The sequence below is a fragment of the Natrix helvetica genome, assembly GCF_964273705.1.
Source record: "Natrix helvetica genome assembly, chromosome: 1".
In the NCBI taxonomy this organism is placed as follows: domain Eukaryota; kingdom Metazoa; phylum Chordata; class Lepidosauria; order Squamata; family Natricidae; genus Natrix; species Natrix helvetica.
In genome coordinates, this window is record NC_138548.1 from 118,677,446 (window position 1) to 118,699,779 (window position 22,334).

Sequence of the window (22,334 nt, forward strand, 5' to 3'; positions counted from 1 at the left end):
TACAGTTCAGCTTATGTCCAATTAATTCCAGTAGTGTATTGTATCACACGGATCGCCCAGGTATCGATTGCTTTGATGGTGTTTCCACCATTCAATTTTGTCTTTAGTATTTTTCTCTCTCTTTGGATATGATGATATGATTATATGAATTACACCGTTTACACCTGAATTTTGCAGAGGGATACATATGGTATCCCTGTGCAAAATTCAGGTGTAAACGGTGTAACTACAGGAATTAGCAGCAGCATTATTTCTGTTAGCTTGCAAAGTAAATTCACCATCTCTAATGAGAAAAGATTTGGATGTCTTTATGGTCCATCTTCCTGATTATTTCTAACATAGCAGTTTCATGCTGGAATTTTTAGTGGAAGATGTTGAATAACTGTGACCTTTGTCCCATTAGCCTAAAGCCCTTGAAAATGGAAAGGATGGTTCCATCTATTTGCTCAGTTTTATATTTCTATTTTTTTTCTAACATGCCAGCAATTGGGGGAGGAGAAATGTGGGCATTGGAAAGCAGCTAGATCAGGAATAACTTACATGATAATAGCTCTTCCAACGAACAAATGAAAATTGGAATGTATGTATGCATTTCAACATTTTCTATGCAGGGTGGGCCAAAGGCTTGGTGGACTGACATGCATAAGCAACATCACGCCAAACCCAACTGTTTCTTGAAGGATCCTGATCTCAATATCCCAACCCTCTGGAATGACCTCCCCCCGGACATCAGAACTACCACCGACCTCCGCTCCTTCCGTAAGAAACTTAAAACCCACCTGTTCAATTTAGCCGGCCTGGCCTAATCCCAAATTTTAGTCCCTCAAGTCTGCATTTTTAAATTTTTAGGGGTACGCTTTTTAGCTGATTTTAACTTTTATTATTCTGTACAGCTGAATTTAGGTTTAATTCGCTTTTAAGGGTATGTAAGGGTATTTATTTATTGTATCAGTTTTTAATGTAATGCCTGTACACCGCCCCGAGTCCCTTCGGGGAGAGGGGGCGGTCCATAAATTTTGAAAATAAAATAAATAAATAAAATATGCACCCATTTCTCTTCAGCTTAGGGAAGTCTCTCTCTGTAGAGGTGAGGACAGTTTAGGTAACAGTATTCAAAATATTATGACTGCCTGAACATCTTGCAATCAGACATAGGTAGCCAGGGGCTTGTGAGCTGCATGCAGTGCCTGATTCCCCTTACTCATTTACTTTTGAAGTTTCCCAAACCTCCAGGTTTCCACCACTAAGATCCAGCAACATAGTGCAGTAGATATGCTATGCCATTTGCTGCAGATTTTCAAAAGACAAATAAAAACTTCCTAAAGCTGCCTGGTCTGAAATTTCCCTGCTAAATGAAAAAACACTTGAAAAAAAACCTTGGTTGTTCTAATCTGTATGGTATTATTATGTCATTCACAATATTTATGAGCTTCTAGAAACACAAAGACATTACTGCAAATATTACTGCACTCTTCATCTACTAGAGATAGTAAAGTTTCCTATCCCTGGTATCCGCTTTTGTCCAGATGGGATCAATCAGGTCACTTCATATTTAAGGCCACAGAAACAAGCTAGGTAGAAATTTATAGAGATAATCCATTTCACAGTAATTCCACAGTATTGCAAATAAGCACTATTCACCCTCCAGGGTAATAAAGCTGCTTATTCTATTTTCATTTTTGCCCAGATGGGATAGATCAGGTCACTTCATATGTAAAGTCATGGACAGAATCTGCCCTTAATGAGGAGAACCAGTCACTTTTTACAGTTCTTGAGCTGAACTGTGAAGAAGAGAGGCTATTAAGTCTATTGTCAGGATTCCAAGAAATGATCCCATTTCATAATAGAACTCTGAGGCTGATTCTCAAAGAACAGTTTTTATTTTAGAGACATCATCTTGGCATCAACTGGTGGAAAGCCAACTCTGAGCTTTCCCGGGCTTTCCACCTAGATAAAAGTGAAAGTTTCACTTTCTCCCAAAACAATAACTCACACTATCCAATCCAGGCACTGGCTGGTTACCTGGCAACTCCTTCCTCCACCTCCAGCCAGGCGGCAGTTGGAATGTCCTTGACCTAGGAATGAACTAGCTTGTTTTAGATACAAATTACCCCAACCCCTCTCAGCTCCAAGCTTCATCAAGCCTGAAGCAAATTAAAAAAAAAAAACCTTAATAGAATTACAGAAAAGGAAAAGGAAAAACTCCCACAGCCAGAACAGCTTTGGGGTTGACATCTATCCTGTAGAGTGGTTTATTTTGTCCTTCACTAAACTGTGGTTTTGTTACAGCTTGGAAAAAAGAAAAAGAAATACATGCCTTACCAGCACCAGCACAAATATTTTTATTAAGTCCTTAATTGTAATTAAGATGCATGAGGCGATCCGGTAAAGTACTAGCTTTTTTATTTCAGACTCAACTAAGTAAAACCATAACAAGAACAGTGAACTCCGGTTTGACAGCTATTTATATAGCAGCTGTCAAACCGGCAACCAATCAGAAGAATGTTAGCTCCCTCTGGTGACGCCTACAGGAATTGACCAATGCAGACATTCGGTGGGTGTTGATTGACACCTTATGTTTGCTAGCCTTAGACACAACACCACTTTCCCCCAAGTTCGCGCAGGCGTAGTCGGATAGGTAAGCTGGACGTTTACGGACTCTTCTGGAACAACGCAAACCCTCTGGTGGCAATGGGGGCGGCACAGCTGGTATGTCAGTCCCCTCTGGTAATGCGAGCTCCTCGGAAGGTTGTGAAGGTTCCACCCTGGGTTGATGTTGGTTTTCCACAGGTAGGTGGAGTAGCGCTGGATGTGGATTGGTAGGCGTGGTGACAGAGGGAGGCGTGCATGGGAAGACAGATGGGGGCGTGAATGGGTTTGGCCAGCAGGCGGCAAGGGAACTGTCATCGATAGGCAAAAACTCATAACGCCGGTCGATCGGGGCTTCACAGTGGCGCAGCTGGTCGATGTGGCGCCGCCATTGCCTTCCGTCATTCAGGAGGACCCTGTAAGAACAAGGCCCTGTTACTTCAAGTATGGTTGCAGGAACCCACTTGGTATGGCCTCCGAAAGTTTGGGCAAAAACCCAGTCCCCACAACTGAAATGTCTAGTCTGGTAATTTCTAGGAACTGGTGGAATTTCGTTATATTCTGGATGCAGCCTGTCAAGGGTGGTTCTAGGTTTCCGACCCATTAGGAGTTCGGCCGGACTCAGATTGGTCACAGGGCAGGGAGTAGAGTGTTGATTAATTAAATATTGATGAATTTTGTCATACAATGTGCCATGCGTCATCCTGGTGAGGGCTTCTTTAACTGAATGGACTGCGCGTTCCACTCGGCCATTGCTGGCCAGGTGGAACGGAGCCGTCAGTACCTGTCGGATTCCTAACATAGCTAAGAATGATTGGAAAGAGGCCGAAGTCCACTGGGGGCCATTATCCGACACAATGACATCTGGTAGCCCATGGCAAGCAAAAATCCGTTTAAGGATGTTAATAGATACCTCGGCTGTTATAGTGGACATGGGAACCACCTCCACCCTTTTGGAATAGGCGTCATCAGGTTGGAACCCTGTATTGGGCCACCGAAATCGAGGTGCAACTTAGACCAAGGGCCTTTTGGGGTTTCCCATTCCCTAGGCTCAGCTGCTGCCGGGGCTGGCCATGCAGCTTGGCAATCAGGACAGCTGTTTACCCAAGCTGTAATAGCTTCATCAAGGCCAGGCCACCATACATAACTACGGCCAAGGGCTTTCATGTACACGATCCCTGGATGGCCCTCATGTAACCTCTGCAATAATTGGGTTTGCAGAGTCTTAGGAACTACTACTCGATGACCCCAAAGTAAACATCCCTGCACCACAGATAATTCCAAACGCCTCCTACCATAAGGCATAAAATTACTAGTCAATCCCTCATCCGGCCAACCCCTGCGAACCCAGTCTAAAACCTTAGAAAGAATAGGATCCTGGCAGGAATGTGCTGCAATATCAGTGGAAGTTATGGGTAGCTGGAGTTCCTCAACAGCCAGAACAGGGCAAATTGGAGCCGGGTCCATAGCCTTTAATGGCAGTGGACAATGGCTCAGCGTGTCAGCGTGTCTTACCTGTTTTCCTGGGCGATGCTCCAACCTGTAGGAATAAGCGGCCAAAAATTCGGACCATCTCCGCATCCTTGGAGACAAGATAGGGGGAGTGGCATGATCACCAGATAATATCCCCAGTAAGGGTTTGTGATCAGTCACCAGGAGGAAATGGTGGCCGTACAGATAATCATGAAAACATTTGACACCTGCTACGGCCGCCAAAGCCTCTTTATCTATTTGACTGTAATTGCGCTCAGTAGATGATAAGGTACGAGAAAAAAATGCAATAGGGGCTTCTTGACCTGAAGGCAACAGGTGAGCAAGAACAGCCCCAATCCCATAAGGGGAAGCATCGCAGGTTAGGGTTAATGGAAGTTTGGAATTATACTGTATGAGAACAGCTGAATACGTGAGAAGCTGTTTAACCCTTTCAAAAGCTTTGGCCTCCCTGGGGCCCCAGTGCCAAACTGTAGAATTATCCAGGAGTCTATGCAATGGTTATGCGACAGAAGCCTTGTGAGGCAGAAACATTGCATAAAAGTTTAGGAGTGCCAAAAAGGCTTGTAACTCAAGTTTTGATTTAGGGGTTGGAGCCCGATGTATGGTTTCAACCTTGCTGGGAGTGGGATGTATCCCCTTGCCATCAATCAAAAAACCCAAGAACTCAACGGAAGAAACTCCCATGTGACATTTAGAGCACTTGAGCTTAAGGCCAGCAGATCTGAAATGAGACAGGACGTTCCACACTTTGACGATGAGATCATCTTTGCAGGTGGCCGCAATTAAGACATCGTCAAAATACAGAACCACCCCCTCCAAGCCTTGGAGCAGCCGCTCAATAAGGCGTTGAAAGAGGCCAGGTGCGACTGAAATACCAAACTGTAGCCTGGTGCAGCGGAAAGCCCCCTTATGAGTCACAATAGTCTGGGCATCAGCAGATGCCTGGTCCACAGGCAATTGCTGATATGCCAGGGCCATATCTAACTTAGCAAAAATGCACCCCCTCCCCAGAGAGTGCAACAAATGTTGAATGACAGGAACGGGGTATGGGTTCGAATCCAGCGCCCTATTCACCATTGATTTATAGTCCCCACATATCCATCAGGCTTAATGGGAACAACAATAGGGGTTTCCCATGTACCATATTCTACTGGTTCAAGAATCCCCTGAGCCACCAATTTGTTGAGCTCAGCCTCAACCTTAGATTTAAGGGCAAAAGGAAGCCTCCTGGGTTTTAACCTAATAGGGGAACCATTAGGATCTAAATTAAAGGAGATGGGTTTGCCCTTGTAGTTACCCAATTTGTCATCAAAAACATCAGAAAACTCAGTAATCAAAGTCTCAAAGTCATTAGTGCAGGGAATGTTGTTCACACCATCAATGGACAGTCCAAGGGGCTGGAACCATTCAAGACCCAGCAGAGTAGATAGAGGCTTGGCCACAACGACGAGGGATAGTTGAGTTTAAAAGATTTGTGTTCAGCATGGACAGAGGCGACCCCCAAGACAGGAATCAAGTTCCCTTGATTTGCGCAGGCGGCAAGTAGAAGCATGGAGTTGATCTCTGGAAATTGAAGGGATCAATTGTTGGAGGGATGGCCAGGAAATGATCGACTTGGTGGAGCCAGAGTCAATTTCCATTCGGCAAGGTTTGCCTTCAATGCGGACAGTAATAAAGATTTTTTGCGCTTTTGAAGTTGGTTCAGAAGCTGATTGAACGATCTATTCGTCACTTAAAACATCAGAATCCACAGCAGAACAATCATTATTATGAGCCTGTGAAGGCTTGAGGAAACGTTTATCAAGGTTCCTGTTGTTTTGAGGAACCTGAATAGGTAAAATAGCTCAGTAGTGATGTGACCAGGATGGCCACAGTGCCTACAAACAGCCTGTTTAAAACGGCAGGTGGACCAGAGGTGCTTGCCTCCACAACTCAGGCAGCCATCATTAAGTTTTTTGGCGGGCTCGCCTCTGAGGTAATTTTTATATTGCATTTGGTCAATCTGCTCTAGGTCATCAGAAAAATCATTGTTTTGTGCTAGTTGATGATTAACGGAGGAAAATAAATTAGAAGGAGTGGGAGTGCTGAATCTATTTTGAATTATGACAGCAGATTTATCAGCTAACTCAGCAGCTCTAGCTTCATCTATAGCAGCTTGTAAAGTTAGTTCAGGTTTAACCAAAAGACGACGTTGGAGTCTATTATCTCTATTATCTCTTACTCCACATACAAATTGCTCTACTAGAGCATCGTCCAGTTCCTTAAAAAGACAAGGAATCGCCTCATGTCTAAGCTTGGCCACATTTTGGCAAATTGACTCGTCCTCCCACAGTAGGCACTGTCTAAAAGCATATCTTCTTGCTATTTTTGATGGAGCGGGGGAATAGTGATGTTTTAAAGTAGTCATAAGTACATCCCATGGAACTGTACTTAGGGACATTGGAGCAGATAGAGCCCTGGCCATGCTAAACATTCCTGGTCCACATGCACTGAGGAAAAAACCTTTCTTTCTATCCTCAGAAACCTCAGTAAAATCATGAGCCAGCAAAAAACACTCGAACCTTTCTAAAAAAGCCTCCCATGACTCCTTTTGAGCGGAGAAAGGGGCGAAACTTGGAATGGCTGACATTCTGAAGAAAAAGAGAAAAAAAAATGTGGTCTTGTTAGTGAAACACTGCGTGGACGTTCGCCAACTCTTCGTTGCCAGTATTAAGTTCTTCATTGTAATTAAGATGCATGAGGCGATCCGGTAAAGTACTAGTTTTTTTATTTCAGACTCAACTAAGTAAAACCATAACAAGAACAGTGAACTCCGGTTTGACAGCTATTTATATAGCAGCTGTCAAACCGGCAACCAATCAGAAGAATGTTAGCTCCCTCTGGTGACGCCTACAGGAATTGACCAATGCAGACATTCGGTGGGTGTTGATTGACACCTTATGTTTGCTAGCCTTAGACACAACAATTTTAGCTGTGAGTACTTCTGCCATTTTGCACCAAAAATTTAGTCCAACTCGAAATACCAGGACCAGTTCTTCCATCAACCTTGGGGATCCCATGGAGAACCTTAAAAGGGGTTGTCTGTGGTTAAGTGGTAGTTATTCTGCTGGTTTGTGGATTTTCTTTTTTTTTCATTTTTGTTTTTATTCATATTTAATGTTTCATAAATGGTTATGTAGTTTGGATTGTTACTATGTTTGTAGGCTACTCAGAATCACATTTTCTGAGAGGAGCAATTTTTATAAATTGGCTAAATCAATCAATCAGTGGTAGCTTAGGAGAAAAATAACTTAGGAGAATATCTGGGATCATAGACTAAATTGCTTTGATAAAGTATTTAGCTCCCCTCCCTCAAATGAGTCACTCTGGATGCGAGACCAAAACTCCCAAAAAACTGGAATTGTAATCCACCATATATGAAGTGTGGACATGACATAGAGTGAACGGCCTAGCAGATAGAGGAAATCTGTAGTAATAGTTCATTAGTCAGTAGGAAATAAGGAATAGGAGAGGAAGAAGGATCTCTCAGAAATGTTTATAATCTTGAGTGATTCACACATATTTGCATTCTTGCTTTTATTTTTTCTAGTATTGGGCCCCTTAACATACATTGTTTTTGTGCAACTTATCATATTTCGCTAGGTTATTCGGAAGAAAATATGGAGTGTAAGTAATTGACGGACATGCAGACACAATACCTTCGGCTATGGAACAGTATGTATTTGGGAACAGGAACAGTGATTGCACATCATTGCTCACCAAAAGAGAAATGCATTAAAAAGAATGAAGTGTTGCCTTGATGATGGAGATGCTATTCCTATTTTTTCCAGACATTGGAGACACAAGATAGCATTAGTATTTTAGCTGCATACAATTCTACTATGCCCTCAAAACCAGCTCCCATCTGAAACAGCTGTTTCTTGGGCCACTCTGCTGCATGGCAGCTGTTTATGCAGTGAGGCCAAGAACTGGACAAGCCTCTCTGTGTGTGTGTGTGTGTGTGTGTGTGTGTGTGTGTGTCCAATGCTCTTGCCTGGACCAAGAGGAGCTGTCGCCAGAACCTCCATTGGTTTTTGAGGAGCCACCACTCCTCTTAAAGGAGACCAAGTCTCTTAAAATTGGTGAATGGGGGAGTAACACTACTATAAAGCACCTGGGCTGTGCCCAAGAAACCCTCCATTGAAGGGAGCCTAAAAACCATTTCCCATCAGAATCAGATCTGAGACCAGGAAAAGGAGCAGTAGCTCCCTCATTGCCCACCTAGCTGTTGAAAAGGGTCAGGAGACCCCTTCATGTGGGAGAGGGGGCAGGAAAATTTGGGCAGGAACTGTGGTGGGCACCGGCTTGCAAAAGCTGGCATGGCTTGCCAAGTGGGCATGGCCAGGGGCTGTGCTGCAGGGGAGGAAGGCACCCACCCAGATGAAAGAGAAGCAGGCAGGGCATGGAGCTTGCTTGGCTTTTCCCACCTGACACCGCTGCTGTCTCTCCATGCTGCTTTATAAAACCTGCTCCGCAAAGTGCTTTGAGCCTTGAATTCGGGAGTGAAGACTGATTCACCTGCATGAGCCGGGCTGGGCGGGCAAGGCGGGAGTCCCAGCCCCCCTTGTCCTGGATCTGAGCTGGTTCTATGGGAGCTGATTTTGAGGCTCCCTTCAATGGGGAGTTTATTGAGAGGGCTCTACAGGAGTGTTGCTCCCCTCTGGCAATTTTAAAAGGCATGGACTTCAATGTGGACAATGGTGGCTCCTTGAAAACCAATGGAAGTACTGGTAACAGCTCCTCTCACTCCATACAAGCATCCTTGGAAAGAGTGTGCATACCTTCCGAGTGACCCCCAGCTTCTCCAGTTCCTGGCCTAGTGCCTCTTTACAGAAGCAGTTGCTGCACCATAGCAAGAACCCCCCCCCCCAAAGGAGGGATGGTAACCTTAAGCTCTGCCTTGTCTTGCAGCCAGGGTCATTTGGTGCTGTCAAGTGGGGCACACGCTCCTGTGAGAGCCTCTTCACTATGCTGGGTGGGGTGGGGGGGCACAAGAAGTGTTGAGTACTGAAGTTCCCTGCCATTGACTTACATTACTAGCTTCTGATTGGCTGAGACGCAAGCAGCCTGCTGGCGGGAGACTCTAGCTACGTGATTGGCTAAGCGTCTGACAGCTCTGGTATAAAAGAGCTGTCAGCTGTCCTTTGCTTCGCTGTTTGCCCGTTCGAGGTTTGCCTTACATGAGCTGTTTGTCACTGTTATTAAAGGTTGTGTTAGCTTCAACCTGCCTTGCCTCAGTCCCTGTCTGCCTCGTTCTCCCTACAGTGCAGTTCTCACTCAGCCTTCTTCCGGATGCAATTTGGGGCCTACAGCACTGGAACCTGGAGAGGAAGCAGCTGTGAGGGCAGATAGCCTGTTCCTGAAGAAGCTGCCTGCCCCACCTGGTGATCTCTTTGCATACAGTGTCCAATGGGACAGCAGAGGCCCACCCCGCAACATGCAGATTGGCCATCGGGATGTATGGCTAATTGTCCTGTGTGGTGAATTGGCCGTGGCAATTTGTCCCTCAGGGGAGAGGAGCAAAAGGGGAGAAGTCAGGGGGGATGAACACTGGGGAAGGGGCAGCCGAGGGGGTGGTGGCATGAAGAAGATGTAGCCGGGCTACTGTGCCCAATTGTCATAGATCACTGCATACTCCCATTTGTAATATTCATTCCAGGACAGAAGTGACCAATGGATTGTTCTGCTGCTGTGCTATGTTACAATGCAATGACTTAAATATGATCTTTCAGCAAGGTGTTTCCTTATTTGTTAAGCTAAGTCAGGGTTGTCAAACTGGATATCATTGAGGATTGTGTTTGTCCTTGGGGAGTGGGGGCCATGGCCAGGGTGGGCATGGCCAGCTTGACATCACTCGTATTGTTTGTTTGTTTGTTTGTTTGTTTGTTTGGATTTATATGCTGCCCTTCTCCAAAAGGCGTACAACATTAAAAAACACACATCCCAAAAGTTTTTAAAAATGATTAAATCCATATCCAAAAAAACAAACCGAATTTAAAAGACATTACATTTTAAATGAGTTAAAATTAATAGGCCAGGGAGGCTTGCTGGAAAAGCCAACTTTTTAGGGCGCGTCGGAAGGACCGGAGGTCAGGGATTATGCGAAGCTCCGGGGGCAGATCATTCCAGAGGGAAGGCGCTCCCACAGAGAAGGCTCTCCCCCTGGGGGTCACCAGCCGACACTGTCTGGCCAACAGCACCCTGAGGAGGCCAACTCTGTGGGATCGTACTGGACGGTGGGAGGCTACTGGTGGCAATAGGTGGTCTCGCAGGTACCCTGGGCCTAAGCCATGGAGTGCTTTAAAGGTCATAATTAATACCTTGAATCGCACCCGGAAAACAACCAGCAACCAGTGCAGGCCGCCTAAAAGGGGTGTAACATGGGAGCACCTAGGTACCCCCATGACAACCCGGGCGGCCGCATTCTGGACCAGCTGAAGCCTCCGGGTGCTCTTCAAGGGCAGCCCCATGTAGAGAGCGTTGCAGTAGTCCAGGCGAGAAAGGACGAGGGCATGAGTGACTGTGCACAGAGCATCCCGATCCAGGAAGGGGTGCAACTGACGTACCAGGTGAACCTGGTAAAAGGCCCCCCTGGTCACGGCCATCAGGTGTTCTTCTAAACTAAGCCGCATATCCAGGAGGACTCCCAGATTGCGAGCCTTCTCTTAGGGGGCTAAAATTTCTCCCCCTATCGTCAAAGATGGAACAAGATGTATAAATCAGGATGACGGAAACCACAGCCACTCAGTCTTGGAGGGATTGAGCTTGAGCCTGTTCCTCCCCATCCAGATCCGCACAGCCTCCAAGCATCGGGACATCACGTCGAGGGCATCGTTTGGGTGGTTTGGGGTAGAGATGAAAAGTTGGGTATCATCAACATATTGATGATACTGTACCCCAATACCATGGATGATCTGGCCCAGCGGTTTCATGTATATGTTGAACAGGAGGAGTGAGAGAACCGACCCCTGAGGCACCCCACAAGTGAGGCACCTCGGGGTCATTCTCTGCCCTCCAGTCAACACAAACTGTGACCGATCCGACAGGTAGGAGGAGAACCACCGTAAAACGGTGCCCCCCACTCCCAACCCGTCGCAGTAGGATACCATGGTCGATGGTATCGAAAGCTGCCAAGAGGTCTAATAGGACCAGGACAGAGGAACAGCCCCTGTCCCGGGCCCACCAGAGATCATCGACCAATGTGACCAAAGCTGTCTCCATGCTGTACCCGGGCCTGAAACCCAACTGAAACGGATCCAGGTAGACAGCTTCATCCAGGTACTGGGGAAGCTGACGTGCCTCCACACTCTCGACAACCTTTGCTACAAAGCGAAGGTTGGAGACCGGACGATAGTTGGCTAAAGAAGCTGGGTCCAGGGAAGGCTTCTTGAGGAGGGGCCTCACCACTGCCTCCTTCAAGGCGGTGGGAAAGAACCCCTCTCTCAATGAAGCGTTAGTAATCACCTGGAGCCAGCCTCGTGTCACCTCCCGGGAAGCCAAAACTAACCAAGAGGGACACGGGTCCAGCACACAAGTGACTGCACTGAGTCTCCCCATGATCCTGTCCATGCCTTCGCAGGTCACAGGGTCAAACCCATCCCTATTGTCTCCTCAAGATTCATCCCCGTCAGCTCTCCCAAACCTACCCAGTCAGAGTCCAAGCCTGTCTGGATCTGAGCGATTTTATCCTGCAGATACTGAACAAATTCTTCAGTCCTACCCTGCAAGGGGTCTTCCCCAGTTCCTTGGTTAAGTAAGGAGCAGGTCACCCTAAACAGGGCAGCTGGGCGGTTATCTGCGGACGCGATAAGAGTGGAAAAATATTGCCGTTTTGCCGCTTCTATCGCCACTAAGTAGAATTTAATATGAATTCTTACTAGTGTTCGATCAGATTCGGACCGGCTGGCCCTCCAGCCACTCTCTAGGTGTCTTTTCCGGCGTTTCATCTCCCGGAGCTCCTCGGTAAACCAGAGAGCCATCCGAGATTGACACCGGGTCAGAGGCCGCAAAGGCACAACACGACCCAAGGCCCCAGTGGCAGCCCTATCCCAGGCTTCCACTAGGGCCTCGGTCGAGCTGTGAGCAAGGGATTCAGGAAAAGTCCCAAGCTCCATCAGGAACCTTTCGGGGTCCATCAGGTGCCTGGGGCGGAACCATCTAGTCGGTTCCGCTTCCCTGTGGCGAGTGGTAGTGTTATGGAAGTCAAGCCTGATGAGGAAATGATCAGAACATGACAAGGGTTGAATAGAAACATCCCCTAAATCTAGATCATTCATCCACTGCCCAGAGACAAAAATCAGGTCGAGCGTGTGTCCCCCATTATGGGTGGGGTCTTGAATTAACTGAGTTAGGTCCATAGCTGTCATGGAAGCCATGAACTCCCGAGCTGACTCGTATGTCTCGCCTATGGAAGGCAGATTGAAATCCCCCAGGACCATGAGCCTGGGGAAATCAACCGCCAATCCAGCTAATACATCCAGCAGCTCCAGCAGGGCCGATGAAACATAGCAGGGAGACAGGTATGTAACAAAAAGGCCCACCTGAGCTCCAAGGCCCCACTTCACACAGAGGGACTCACACCCGCCTATCTGAGGCACAGTGACCTCCTGAGGTCTGAGACTTTCCCTAATAACCACCGCCACCCCCCGCCCCTGCCCTTGGCCATCGGCTGGTGAAATGCCCAGAAGCCTGGTGGGCATAGTTCGCTAAGGAGCACCCCCCCTCATGGCCCAACCAGGTCTCCGTAATGCACGCCAGGTCCGCTCTACCCTCTTGTATGAGGTCGTAAATGAGGGGAGCCTTATGTACCACGGACCTGGTGTTAAATGACACCAGCTGGAGACCAGGGTCCTGTAATCCCGAGCACCCGGGGGTGCGAGAAGGGCGATGAGGGTCGGAATGCGCGATCGCTCTTAAACAGCAAACCCACATCCTCCGAACATCATTTGGCCCTCGGCCCCCACCATATCTGCCTCTCCCACAAACAGTAGAGATGGTGAACCCCCCAATGGAATGGCTTAGCGTCTCCCCCGGAATCCCAACCCTTCCTAGCCCTCCCAACCCGCGTCCATTAGTTAGCTCTGGCCTGTGCCCTGGCAGACTCCCCCCCAAGCCTGTCTGAGCCCCCTCCCCTCCCTTAAAATTTGGTTTAAAAGCCCCTGTAAAAAACCCTTAAGAAGTCTCTTCTTCGCATGCCATTGCAGGTGCCTGTGGTGGCCTGAGAGCTCTGCCAGCAAAAACAGGCTTCCAACCTCCATTTTCAGCTGCAACAGCCTCTTGCAAGCCCCTGCCAGTGAAAATGGACCTTGGAAGGGCCGTGTACCGCTCTCCCAAGCTCCGTTTTTGCTGGCAGAGGCATCACGGGCCAGTCCTTTGCTGTTTCCAGGGCAGTCCCATGGGCCAGATCTAAACACCCTGTGAGCTGGATCTGGCCTGCGGGCCCTGAGGTTGACACCCCTGAGCTAAGTAATATGAATCATAAAACATAATGTATTTTAAAACCAACCTATTTGCATAAAGCAATTAGGAAGCTGACAGAAGCTACATTTTCCCATCCTTTTTACTCACTCCTCTCCTTTTTTGGCCAGGATCTTGCTCTTATTTTATTCTACAATTTCCGTATGTGCCTCATGTTCATTCCTTTAATGGGATTCAAGACCTTCATGGCATATTACTGGCTTTCCAAGTAGGAACTGTGGAGAATTCTCAACTGCACTGCTGCCTCCTGTGCATATAATTGATGTACATAGTGTGTGCTTGGAATGAGGGAGATTTTATGTGTGGTGCTTCATGTCCTTCATGATCTTGCCAGCCTGAAGAAGGGCAACTGCTGCAATGTCTGAGTCATGAATCACAAGAAAAAAGGATTTAGGTCCTTGATCAGATATGTAATATATTACATATATGACCTTGACACTGCAATATCTTAATACAACACCAATTACAGCAGAAGGCAGAAACTTATGAGGGCCAAACCCAATTAGTAATTGAATGAGAGACCACCAGGAAATATCAGGCTTTTTAAAAAGTTTTTTTAAAAAAATTCTAAAGTGTTTAAAAAAGAGTTTCAGAATAAGGTAGTGGGAACCCATGTCTGTATTCCCTCACCCTCCAAAGCACTTTTATGCTCATGGAGTCATCAGGAGTCAAGATTACCTAGAGGAGACTTTACATTCTCCCTTTCTTTTTTAAAAAAACCTGCCTTTTGGCACCAGCAAAATGGTGATCCATAGACAATTTGCAAACGAAGAGCCAGTTTGAGGCAATGGTGAAGGTTTTGGCCTAGAACACCGAAGGAAGTTCCAGGCCTACCTTAAGCATGCAAGCTGGCCAGGACTAGTCACAAACTCTCAATCCAACACACCTCCTAAGGTAGTTATGAGGAATAATAATAATTAATAATAATAATTTATTAAATTTCTAGACCGCCCCCTGTCCCCGGAGGGACTCGGGGCGGTGTACAGGAATAAATTTAAAACATACAAACAAACATACACATAAGTAAAAATCACATTAAACAACCCCTGTACAATTTATAAAAATTAAAAAAGAGACCTTAAAATCGATCTTAAAAATTTAAAAATAGAACTGAGGTGGGATAGGTGGAATTAGACCAAGCCGGCTAGCTGGAATAGGTGGGTTTTAAGTTTCTGACTGAAGGAGCGGAGATCCGTAGTCACTCTAATGTCGGGGGGAAGGTCATTCCAGAGGGTCGGGCCCATCACAGAGAAGGCCCTTCCCCTAGGCGTCACCCGCTGGCACAGCCTAGTGGACGGCACCTGGAGGAGTCCCTCTCTGTGTGAGCGAATCGGCCGGAGGGATGTATGGGGCAGGATACGATCCTGCAAATAACTAGGTCCTGTGCCATGGAGCGCCTTAAAAATGATGGTCAACACCTTGAAGCGCACCCGAAAAGCCACAGGTAGCCAGTGTAGCCCGCGCAGGAGAGGTGTTACGTGGGAGTAGCTAGAGACTCCCGAGACTGCCCGTGCGGCCGCATTCTGAACCAGCTGCAGCCTTCGGGTGCATCTCAAGGGGAGCCCCATGTAGAGAGGAAAATAGGAACAAGGAGTATTAGGCAAGTTCTTCATCTTGTATTGGAATATAATAATAATAGAAGACTATAACTGGTGAAGGGATGTGACATCAGGATCCCCATGGTGCTGATATCCCTGGGAATTATAGTTCTTTGTGCATTGGAAGGCCTTAGATATTTGAAGTGTAATTAAATAAATACCTTCCTGGGTAACAGATATAATAAGTTATTCCCTCACCTTGAGGTACTTGCTTTCCACTGAAAGACAAACACTGGGAAAAAAATGGTGGACTTGTAAGAGCGAAATCAATAGATCAAATCAAAAGATAAGAGAGGTTTGTCAGCAAAGACAATAACAATTTTAATGATGATAAAGGCAAGGAAGACAATTATTTCATTTTTTGAAAGTACTTACTTCCACAGTTTCCTAGAAAGCACATGTTTTCTCTGGGTCTCTCAAATGAATCACATTCCAATGAACATCAGTTATGACCAGAATCTGGACTGGGTCTCTTCCCAAGTAAGAACATTTCCATTCTAGTCATAACACTTGGGAAAGAACAGGAACTTAAGTTTTTCTATGTTGTTCTGTTTTTGCTACATGTTACTCTGTTTGCAGCTGGACCTGCAGCTAAACCCATCTATCCTCCAATAAAACAAAGCATCTGTGTAGATTTGATTCCTTTATTAAAGGGACAGGATGAGTGAAACAGGTAAAATAGAAATACATACAATAAGAACCCAAATACAAAATAAGCAGCGTTGAGTTGCTGGTGAGCATAGCAATCAACAAATAAAAATCTAAATCTTACCAGCAATGCTTCTGTTTCCTCTCCATGCTAATGTCTGGTTTCCCAGGATGCACTTGTTTTTGGAGTGAGGATTGCTGGATAGATAACCCTTCCAAACAATGCAGCCACTAGATGGTGCCAGAGAACAAGAACAGTATATGCACAAATTATATGCCTGGGGCATGACATATGGATTGGCAGATAGGCATATATAGCAGAGATTCACATTGTTGGAGTTTGAGTTGAACAAGATCCATGTTAAAGGATGTGCTGAGCATATACAAAATAATAAGTAGTAGATAGTTTCTCTGGTGAAATCTCTGTGTGCCAAGCATGGTGTTCACTAAGAGTGCAAGCCCATCCTCACAGCTTTTGCAAATATATTGCAGTAAGTTCCTGGCTGAGGGAGGCTCCTTTTGGGCACTGGCTTATCCAGAAAAGATTGCAGCCAGAAAGAGCACAAAAAAGATTGCCTGGTGAAGATGTTCTCACTGCCTTCAATCCTCTTCTCCTTCCTCTTTCTGCAGCCACCTGAAGGAATATGGGCAGGGCTGGCAGGAAACTCCATGAATTGGGAGTGGGAGATTTATTTATTTATTTTATTTTATTTCTAGACTGCCCCCTCTCCCCGAAGGGACTCGGGGCAGTGTACAGGTACCAAATTAGAAACCTTACAAATAATCATAAATATAGTTAAAATCGAATTAAACTTTGAACCCCTGTACAAATTTATAAAAATTAAAAACTTAGCCTAAGACCAAAATTTAAAAATACAGACTGAGGTGGGAGAGTTGGAATTAGGCCAAGCCGGCTAGATTAAACAGGTGGGTTTTGAGCTTCTTACGGAAGGAGCGGAGGTCCGTGGTTGTTCTAATATCAGGGGGAAGGTCATTCCAGAGGGTTGGGCCCATCACAGAGAAGGCCCTTCCCCTGGGCGTCGCCCGCTGGCACAGCCTAGTGGACGGCACCCGGAGGAGTCCCTCTCTGTGTGAGCGAATCGGCCGAAGGGATGTGTGGGGCAGGATACGATCCCGCAAATAACTAGGCCCTGTGCCATGGAGCGCTTTGAAAATGATAATCAGCACCTTGAAACGCACCCGAAAAGCTACAGGTAGCCAGTGCAGCCCGCGCAGGAGAGGTGTTACATGGGAGTATCTAGCGACTCCCGAGACTGCCCGCACGGCCGCATTCTTAACCAACTGCAGTCTTCGGGTGCATCTCAAGGGGACCCCCATGTAGAGAGAGTTACAGTAGTCTAGCCGGGACGTCACAAGCGCATGGGTGACTGTGCAAAGGGCGTTCCGGTCCAATAGGGGATGCAATTGGCGCACCAGGTGAACCTGGTGAAACGCCCCCCTTGCCACGGCTGTCACATGGTCGTCCATTGACAGCCGGGCATCTAGGAGGATGCCCAAATTGCATACCCGATCCACGGGGGCCAGATGTTCGCCCGCAATGGCCAGTGATGGAATCAGCTGGTTGAACCAGGGTGCCGGTAGCCACAGCCACTCCGTCTTGGACGGGTTGAGCTTGAGTCTGTTACTTCCCATCCAGATCCATACGGCTTCCAGACACCAGGACATCACTTTGACGGCATCGTTGGGGTGGTTCGGGGTAGAGATGTACAGCTGGGTATCATCCGTGTACAGATGGTAATCTACCCCGAACCCACGAATGATCTCGCCCAGCGGCTTCATATATGCATTGAACAGGAGAGGCGAGAGGACCGACCCCTGTGGCACCCCACAAGTGAGCAGCCTCGAGGTCGACCTCTGCCCCCCTGCCAATACAAATTGCACTCGGCCAGAGAGGTAGGCCCCAGCCCCTCCAGTCGATGCAATAGGATGCAATAGGATACCATGGTCGATGGTATCAAAAGCCGCCGAGAGGTCTAGTAGGACCAGGATGGAGGAGCAACCCCCATCTCTGGCCCTCCAGAGATCATCCACCAACGTGACCAATATCGTCTCCGTGCTGTGGCCAGGCCGGAAACCGGACTGGCGCGGGTCCAGATAATCAGTTTCCTCCAGGTGGCGTGGAAATTGTTGTGCCACCACACTCTCTATTTTGTTCAGACAGCAACAGAAATGCATTAACTTGGTAAAAAAGGATGACTTAATTATGGAGAGAATAGAAATGAATTGATCACCTCTCTGTTCCCTTCTTTAGCAGAGACATCAGGATTTGATCACCTCTAAGTATCAACATTTATGAATGGGAGACAGCCAGGGAGCTGAGTGGAGAGTTGTTTCAGTTCACCTCTTGGGAACTCTCACTTTGTGTTGTTTGGTACAAAACTAGGAAAAGGCAAATGACACAAAGAGTGTTTTGCTTTCAGTAGGTGGGAAAATTGACAAAGGATCTAATAAGCATCCAATTACTTTCTTGGTTTGCCTACTCTGCCATCACTTTTAGACCCCGATTAACTCCACCTCTCATACACCCACCCAGGTCATTCCAGGGGGACACCACAACTCTAGTTTGGAGTGAGAAATAATTATACTTTGCAAGTTCCAACATTTTGTAATGATCAGCAATCATTATGAAGCACTTTCCAATCTGAATGTCTTTAATGAGCCTTTTTTCATTTCTTGACAGTGGTTCATTGAGTTCTTATGACTGGCTGCCTATGTTCATTTGAAGAAGTAAAGACTGGTGGAGACCTTTATGTATATATAAAACAATGATGTTGAACCTTTTTGGCACCAAGTGCCCAAACCAGAACATGCACCGGAAACCCAAAGACCAGCTGGCCAGTGCACATGCCCACAGAGAGGGCTCTGTGTATCACCTCTGGCACATGTGCCATAGGTTTGCCATTATGGGTATATAAAAAGCTGAGGTGAAATTTGAACTTCTGATTTTGATCATCTCTTGGGATAATGAAGAAGCGGGAACAAAACCAGAGTCACTTTCGATAGGTGATGGATAGTATAAATAAATGAATAAAATAAAAATAAAATGGTGGCTCAGTCATTTCTTTCATGCCAGCATGCCTAATTCTGTCTTGCTTCATTTGCTAAGATGAATAACAGAGCTGCTTCCTTTTGGGGATATTCATCCCATTATTCTAACTCTTAATCATAGTGGAGGACATGAAATCTGCCAGGTGAGGCCTTGCTGAGACTCAGAATCCATCCCAGAGAGCATGATGCCTAGCATCCACAACAGGTGGGGTTGGTGTGAAAACAGTAAAGACGATTATGATCACATGCTTATGATCACATGCTCTGATAATTGCACAGGCTTCAGCACAGGCACTGCTACCATCTTGCTCTTTTTAATCCCATCCTCCTTGCGTTCACCACTGCTGACAAGGGTTGTTGAGAGTTGTAATTCAACATTGGGGGGGGGGGGGATGATATGGTCTTCTCAGTTTTATCACTAGTTAACTTTTCATCTTTTTGTTGTGAGGAGAGCCAGTATAGCAAATTGTCTTTCTTACTGCATTGATCTTCCAGGGTTTTTCTCATCATTACCACAACTTTATTCTTCTGCCACATAAATTTCTTCTCTTCCAGTATAATTTGTGCTGTTCTAACAAATGAACCCTTTTCTGCTGAGAAATAAAGCCTGCAAACAACTTGCATGCAATTGTTGGATTTTGCTGGTTTTGTTCCTTGTTGTACCAAATATCCCTTTCTGGTCATCAAACATGGGCAAATCCTTTTCCTTAAGATGGTCTGGAATTGAGGAGGCGGAAACATACAAAGAAAACAGTTTTGACTGGCCTCCATGAGGATGGTTTTTTTTTTAGAGCTGCCTGTTTTATTCAGGGTTTGTTCCATTTTCACTAGAGTAGTCCCGATTCTTTTCTTTTCCAAGAAGATTGAAACATGGATACCCAATGCCTTCCTCTCCATATTGTCTCCTTATACTAACACAGCCCATTTCTCCACACCTAAACCCAATGAATGAAAGAAAACTAAGGCGCTCTTAAGAAAACCTAATTATTTCTGAGACTATTACTTCCCATTCTTCCTGTTCTGTATCAAACCTTTGTGCAGGTTCAATGGATGGTCAATGCTAGAAGGTTTTGTACTAGGGCTAGCATTAATTTGCAGCTGCTGTGGTGACTTAAACCTTCTGCTGGAAACACAAAGTGAGCCTTTTGCCCATAAAGATTCTGTTATAAAATGGTGAGAATGTGCTCCTAAAACCTGGATCATTGTCTTGAAACTTGCCCTGGAAAAACTGTTTTCATTCCCCAAATCCTAAAAAACCATTTCATATCAAATATGTTGCAGAATAACTGATGGGACAAACATACATTTGAAGTAACATCTGGTTGACCAGCCTTACCAAATTCTTTTTTTTTAATGTTCTCATATCTCCACCCTGTTGTGTGTTTATCCAAGAAAAAGTAGAAATAAAAGATCCTATAGTTGTAGCAATATTTTTCCTCATAATCCCCAACATAGACCATCTTTCCAAAGGAGACCTTTTGCAAGGGAGGGTGGAATGAATTAAAATCTATTTTTTTTCAGATTTGTTTCCTGTATTCCTTGTTGTGCTTCCACAGTTCACAAGGCCAGCAATTTGACATTCACCCTGTACTTGCTACCATGTTTCCCCAAAAGTAAGACAGGGTCTTATTTTCTTTTGTCCCACAAAATATGGTCTTGGGCTTATTATAGGGGAGGGCTTATTATTTTCTGGGGCAGGTGAGAAGTGAGGTGCGCCTTTTACCTTTCCAGCTCCGTCGTGTTCCTCGCCATTGTATGCAGGGAAGCCGCTGCTAAAAAAACACACCCCTTCTTGCGAGTTCAATCAAACTTCTTGAAGTCACGGGAAGTTTTTTTTTTACCAGGGGCTTTCCTGGACACAATGGCGAGGAACGCAATGGACCTGGAAAGGTAAGAGGCACGCCTTGTGGCCCAACACTGCCCACCTCGCCCCAATGGTAAAGGCAGTCTGCCTGGCTCCCTTCCTCACCGTCCCTTTAGCGATAGGTGGGAGGTGTGTGTGGGGGAGAGGCGAGACACATCTCTTACCTTTCCAGGTCCATTGTATTCCTCGCCCTTTCATCCAGTGAATCCCCTTGTAAAAAAACCTTGTGAGTTCAACTCACGAGGTTTTTTTTAAAGGGGCTTCAATGGGCGAAAGGGCGAGGAACGCAACGGACCTGGAAAGGTGAGAGGCGCGCCTCACTTCTCCCTCCCCCACCTGCCACCCCTCACTAAAGGGACGGTGGGGAAGGGAACCAGGCAGTCTGCCTTTACCATTGGGGTGGGTGGTGGTTTTTTTGCATGAGAATGAACAGGAGGGAAGGAGTGATGGCATTGCTGGCCTGCCATTCTTTTTGTGCCAGGCTCTTTTTGCGCGGGAGGGAGGGGCGTGGGGTGGAAGCACTTTGCTTAGCCTGCTGCTGTTTTTGCAACGGGTTCTTTTTGTGTGGGAGGGAAGGGCGGGGGTGGAAGCACTTTGCTTCGCCTGCTGCTGTTTTTGTGGGGAGCCTTCTTTTTGGCCCGCAAGCTGTACTGGTAGGTGGTACAGTGGTAATGGCAGGGACCGGTTGCGCATGCACTTAAATAGTTGGGGGTGGACTTATTTTCGGAGGAGGGCTTATTATGGCGCATGCTCCAAAAACCCGATTGGGCTTATTAGCAGGGCATGTCTTATTTTTGGGGAAACATGGTACTAAGAGATGCTGCTAATCTGTTAAACCAAGAAGTGAATGACTTAGAGCCAAAGGATAAATCCTCCATTTTCTCAAATAGACTTGGTCAAAAGAATTAATTTTTGAACTGCTTCTTTTCTGAACAACTTATTGTTAAAAAGGAAATAAGATCCCTGTAGATTAAAGAAAAAAATATCACTACATTTTCCCCTTCATAGAATTGCAAAATGGGTGCTGGAGGTGGCAAATATGTTGCAGGTTATGGTTCTCTTGGCATGGATAGGTTGGAGCCTTCCAAGATAGCCTGTGCCTTATCTGAAGGAGGTCTGTAGGGCAAACACAGCATGTTGCTTGATAATCTTTTCCAGAATCTTCCCAGCCTGACATCAATACCTGGGAAGATTCTGGAAAAATATAAGCAATGAATCTGCAAACACCTAGAGGCACACAAAGTCATAGCTAGATGCCAACATGGGTTTGTCAAAAACAGATCATGCCAAACACATTTTATTATATTCTTTGACATTGTGACAAAATTAGTGGACAAGAGAAATGCTATGGTTATGATTTACTTGGAGTTTAATAAGACATTTGATAAAGTTTTTTGATAAAAAACTACTACTTGGAAGTAACTATATAATGTATTAATAAGTGAAAGTTATCAGAATTGGGGGAGTGCCATTTCCTGCATAATGTAGCTGTCAAAATTTGTAATTTCACCCATCATCCCCTTTCCTAGAATTTTTTGTAAAAACAATAAAAAAAA

The 22,334-nt window shown here is 46.0% G+C and overlaps 1 pseudogene across 1 annotated transcript in view; it reads left to right on the plus strand.

The window, feature by feature from the left end:
- Positions 1 to 22,334, plus strand: part of LOC309389280 (acyl-CoA (8-3)-desaturase-like) — a 176,086-nt pseudogene that overhangs the window by 116,049 nt on the left and 37,703 nt on the right. Inside the window, exons 5-12 of the transcript in view lie at positions 612 to 695; positions 1,043 to 1,087; positions 2,290 to 2,349; positions 7,673 to 7,749; positions 13,710 to 13,807; positions 15,581 to 15,677; positions 16,248 to 16,336; positions 16,476 to 16,602. The product of the transcript in view is annotated as an acyl-CoA (8-3)-desaturase-like (transcript). The remainder of the gene's footprint in view (positions 1 to 611; positions 696 to 1,042; positions 1,088 to 2,289; positions 2,350 to 7,672; positions 7,750 to 13,709; positions 13,808 to 15,580; positions 15,678 to 16,247; positions 16,337 to 16,475; positions 16,603 to 22,334) is intronic.